The sequence below is a fragment of the Thamnophis sirtalis genome, unplaced genomic scaffold, assembly GCF_051295495.1.
Source record: "Thamnophis sirtalis isolate CommonGarterSnake01/CBP01778 unplaced genomic scaffold, rThaSir2_p1.2 scaffold_10, whole genome shotgun sequence".
NCBI lineage: Eukaryota > Metazoa > Chordata > Lepidosauria > Squamata > Natricidae > Thamnophis > Thamnophis sirtalis.
In genome coordinates, this window is record NW_028261390.1 from 54,581,548 (window position 1) to 54,587,547 (window position 6,000).

Below are 6,000 nucleotides of genomic sequence, written 5' to 3' on the forward strand. Positions count from 1 at the left end.
TCTGGACGCCCATAGTGACGAACATATACAATTGCATCTTGAGCGTACTCATGCATATGACCTGGACAGCCTGTATATGAAGATGGCAAAATCATTAGTCTTCCAATGTTCATTGTCTTACCATCATTTATAACTGCATTTTGCAAATGAACGTATTCTTCAGAGCGAAGCTTGGTCTGATTCCAACAGATGAATATCAAACATTCTGTTTCAATTTTTGCATACATATTTACGATGTATTGGTGAAACAATTGACGGCATTTCAAAATGTGATTGTTTTCATTCTCTTGAATCATTAGTCGGTATGAATAATAGTTCATTGCGCTGCATTTCATATTTGTTTCTTCACCACTGACTGGATTTATCATCTTAACGTTGAAGTGATATCCATCGGCACTATCCCAAAAAATGATTGGATATTGTAGACATTGTAGCATCGATGAGTTTCTGCAACTTTAGTCAATTGATCGTATCTGCGATGAAGAACAATATCTCTAGGTTGGAATTGATCTCCGACTATAACAATTGCCACTTCGTCTATAGTTGGAGCATTGAATCTTTGCACATGTTCTCCAGCAGGCGTTTTGTCAGCATGAATAACAATCTTGTGTATATCAGATGGCATCATGTCAATTGCTGTTTTGAACAAATGCATTAAATTGCTTTTTTTTTTTTTGTGAAGAAGTTTTTGCAGTTGGGAAACCATGGACCTTTTTATGGCAGTAGAAATTCCACAGCGTGCATTCAATTCATCATTGCCATCACCGATGAAATACATTTGTAGGAATTTATGTTGACCATCTGGGAACCGAAGCAGGGAGCTGGCTTTATGATAGATTTGTCCTTTTACTTTGAAAGTTGGCATGAATGGAACTGTTACGATTTCTGCGCCGAACGACATCATTTGGAAGCATGAGTTGTATTTCCTGATGTTAGATAGGAAATGCTTTGATTTGGCGGTATATCCGGCAAGCAAAGTTTTTAATGGCTGTGGCGGTTCTCCAAGTTGAGGCAGTTTAATTTTTCCTGCGGCGCAATACATTCCTTTCATTTCTCCATTAAATCTCGAGCCTTGCAATAAGCACACACTTCAGTCATAGTGCCAATGAGAACATGGTGGCTCAAACTATAATCATCAGCTGGGTTGTACCGGAATGCAAGATGATTGTAATCGCATGATTGCTGAGCACGGAATTGTGTTTGATGCTGATCTGCTGTTTCTCGTTGACATCTTTCAGCCACTCTCAGCCTGTCGCGTTCATTCTGTTGAGAATGAAAGAGATCTGAAGCTGCAGAACGCGATGGGTGTGCTCGCAACCGTGCATTCTCAAGTCTGGCTGCACATCGCTTGGCTGCTTCCTCGGCACGTATTTGAGCCATTCTTTTTGTCTGTTTCGCTCGTTCGCTGACGGGCGTTGTTCCTCAGTTTGATTTGCAATTACTCATCGCACTGCTTCCGCTCCGAGAGTACGATGACCTAAGTTTGATTTTCTGTGAGAATGATTGCACTTAAAAAGAAAGAAAGTTACAACAAAAAAAATATAAAATTGCAAAATATTAAAAAAGCAAAAACACGAACTGAAAAGCAAAGGAAACACATGGTAAACGACACAGCTGAATTCCAACACAATATCACATGAAATAATCAAATTAATGGAAATCTATGAAAAATCAATATAACAATGCAATGGAAAACATTGAAATGGAATCATGAAATATTTAGTATAGCATGTGTTGCTTTTACGTCCACTAGAAGGCGCTGGTTTTCAAAAAAGCATGTTTTTTAAAAAAATCATGTTTTTACCTGTCACAGGTGTGACATCTATGTAATATTTGTATATAAAAACATTCACGTATTTGAATGCAATGTTGTGTCAAAATTTCAAAGCAATCGGTGAAGAACTTTCGGAGATTAGCAATTTTGAACAAGCAACCATTATAATGTTGCATTTGTGCTGATTAATAAATAAAGGGAGACTAGTATAGGTCTATTTCAAGCTATTTAGCTCTCATCAGCTAGCCATACCCTTACTCGGAATCGAACCTGGGCTGTATTACATATTAGGCAGTTATATTAGCCACTAAGCCACAGGCTCTCCTCCTTTATCAGCTAAGCCAGGGAAATAGGTATGTATTGTGTCACAACCCTTGGTATGCCCAAATATGGGAGGGAGCATACTGCTTCCCTTTTCTGTCTATTGGGTCACTCTGGGAGAAAGAGTCCCACGAAGAGTGATGGAGCAATGGAGAGACTATCGATTTCTGGTGACACAACTGATTAAACGAGATAAACTATTTAGGTGGTTGGTGCCTGAAGGGATGCTGGTAACTTGGCTGGAGAAAAGGATTAAAGTTGACAATCTGGAGAAGGCACAAGATTTATATGAGCAACTAGTAGGCCCAGAAGAGGAACAGAGCAGTAAGGAGGAGTTGGAATATAGAAGCCAGGAAGAACAACAACAGAGAACAAGGGGAGGAGAACAAGGAGAAAGTAGTAGGGAGAAGAAAGAGCAACAGAGAGAGGAGGAAGTGAGACCAAAAACAAGGAGCCAAAAAAGAAACTAGAGTTAATAAAAAATAAAGAGAGGCAGAGAATTAGGAGAATGGAAGAAAAAATTCAATTATTGTCAGTAAATATTAACAGTTTAAATTCACCAACAAAAAGAAAGTGTATCTGGGCAAAATTAACAAAACAAAAGGCAGATATAATATGCTTACAGGAAACACAAATTAAAAAAATAATATAAAATACCTGGAATGTCCTAAATTAGGAAAATTATATGCAGCATCAGCAGAAGAAAAGAGAAAAGGGATAGCAATATATGTTAAAGGTGGGATAAAGACAAATTTAATTTATGCAGACCCAAAGGGAAGAATATTAATGATAGAGATAGGGATAAACCAAAAATCAGTACTACTGGTATCAATATATGCCCCAAACGAAAATCAGAAGGACTTTTATAAAAAACTACATGCAAATATTAGAGAAATTTGATTGAGGAATATTTGTATAATAGCAGATTATAATGCCATAGTGGACAGTAAAAAAGATTATGTAAGTGACAAAAAACCCCTAAAAATAAAAAAATGTATTACCAACAACTTGCTTTGAGATGATGGAGGAGCTAAATTTAATAGATATTTGGAGAAAAATGGAACCAGAAAAAATAATTTACATGTTTTATCGTTGGCATTTACCACCAACGTGATTGGCTAAAATGTACCCAAACATCACATATGGTGGACCTGCCCAGAAACTCAAAAATATTGGACAAAAATTTGGAAATGGGTGGAAGAAATTACAGGAGAACAAATAAAATACAAACCCGAACTCTTTCTGCTGGGAATAATCAAAGGGAAATATACAAAGAAAATTAAGTACATATTAACACATCTGCTGACCACAGCTAGAATAGCATTTTCCCCAATGCTGGAAACAAAATAATATCCCCTCAGACGAATTAGTGATACAAAATTTTTTGGATTGTGCAGAGATGGACAAATTAACACTAAAATTAAAAGACAAAGAAGAGTCAGAATATTATGAAATTTGGAATGATTGGTACAAATAGCTGCAAAACAAGAATAAAATTAATTAAGCTGAAAAACAATAGATAGATAGATGGATGGATGGATGGATATGGATATGGATATGGATATGGATATGGATATGGATATGGATATGGATATGGATATGGATGGATGGATATGGATAGATATAGATAGATATAGATATAGATATAGATATAGATATAGATATAGATATAGATATAGATATAGATATAGATATAGATATAGATATAGATATAGACATAGACATAGACATAGACATAGACATAGACATAGATGCAGGTTTTGGTGTATTCGGGTCTTTCCCCCGTGTAAGATTGAGAGTATCTTGGCGACGTTTCGACGAGGTCCCACTTGTCATCCTCAGGCTGGTGTCTTCGGCCTCGTGCCTGTGCGAGCATGATACAAAAAAGATGTTGAGATTCTGGAAAGAGTGCAGAGAAGAGTAATAAAATTAAAAATAATCCTGTTTGAGTAGGAGGTTGGACTAGAAAACCTCCAAGGACCCTTCCAACTAATATTCTGTTATTTTGTTATTAGAACCAGCCAACAAGTTGTAATGATCAGGGATGAGCCAGCCGGTGATAGACTAGAAACCTGAAACTTCTCTCCGAGAAACCTTTTGGGTCTTCAGAACTCACACCACCAACTGCCCTGGGGCAATGTTTGGAGCTTCCTGCTGTCATCTTCTAAGGGTGCCTCACTTAAGATTGTCCCCCAACTTCAGGTGACTTTCTTATAAATGCTCGCCAGCCTAATAACCTAGGTCTATTCTATACAATCCAAGAATAGGGTCCATGTCCAAATGAATGTTAAGAGTATCTACTAATCTTAAGAAACTGGATAGATCCCAGGGTAGTCTCTTTATTCATCTCATTATGTTGGTGGTTTAAAAAGCCCAGTTTTCAAGCATGTTTATGCTGTTCCATGCAAATTACGATATCTAATCTAGAGAATACTTTGCAGGCCAGCATACAATTACAACCTAGGGGGTGCATGCAGTTTACAGACTCTCTTGGGATATTGCTGATAACTTAAAAAAAAAAAAACTAACAAAAAGAGAGACTAACTGTAGTAAAATCTCAGAATGCCTTTTAGGAATCAAATATGGCATCTTACCACCTACATTTTCCTTGTATATTTAAAAGTGCCTTCATTCTCAATTTCCCCCAAGTCTGTATGGTGGAAAACATTCCAAATAGAGCTCAAAGGCTTTTGCTCTGCATCCATTACTTGGGTGTAGTGGGAGGAATCTTTAATGTGTTTATTTTAGCTTTCTGGGGACATAATGAGTCCTTGTAACTGAATCTTTATCTTTCTTGCCCTCAATGAATAGGGCAAATTTTGTATTAATAAGTGGTGGTAAAGTAGTTCTGCTAAAGCAAAACAAAAATATATTTTAAGTTATCACTAGTTGTGGAACACTCAGTTAAAATGAAGTCTTTATGGGTGTTCAAGATTGTTTAAATTTAAAAAAGCAAATTTTGTCTTTAAATTATTTCAGTTTTAACTGGAGATTTCCTTTGAGAAATAGCTGTGTGGCTTTATCTGAAATGATGATGGTTAAAATACAGGACCTTTATGACCTCCTCAATGGCAGGTTTACATTGAAACTGTTATAAATTATTACAGTGGTGTAGCCAATCTAAACAGCCCTATATAAATATGTCTGCAGACATCCTGACTACTACCTATTCTAAACAGTGTCTGTATGTGAATACACACATCTTTCTAAAATCATTCAAGAAAATGCATTTAGTCATAAAATCAATAATATGTTTTTATATTTCCCAAAAAGTACTATTATAGTATCCTGAGAACTTTATTACACATGTTTTTTTTAACATCTGATAATGGTTAAGGATTTCACTTTGAATTATGGATAGCTTTTAGACAGTTGTTTTGAGCACAATTCACAGATTATGGGAGCAAATTACTGCCAACTGGTATCTTTTAAGATTTTGTTTCGATCACTATGCTGGTGCACCTTGAGGTATGCTCCTACCAGTTATTCTACATCAGTAATATCGTGGGTGTTTATATGTGTGTATTTGGGGTCCTTACTCATAAAAGTTTGAGAAGAGAAATCCAAATGATCAGCCTTATGCATGGGTTCACAAGAAGAACATTCCATGCCAGATGTCAGCCCATAAATCTGTAAGTCAAAAACGGGCAACATGGGAAATAGATCTGCTCAGACCAGACAGAACAATTGGGTCAACAGGGAGCAGATTGCAGCCTGATGGTGGGGGAAAGACAGTGGTGGGTATCAAAATTTTTTTAGAACCTCTTCTGTAGGTGTGGCCTGCTTTGTGGGAGTGGCTTGTCGGCCATGTGACTGGGTGGGAGTGGCTTGCCGGCCATGTGACTGAGTGGGAGTGGCTTTCCAGTCATGTGACTGGGTGGGAGTGGCTTGCCAGCCATGTGACC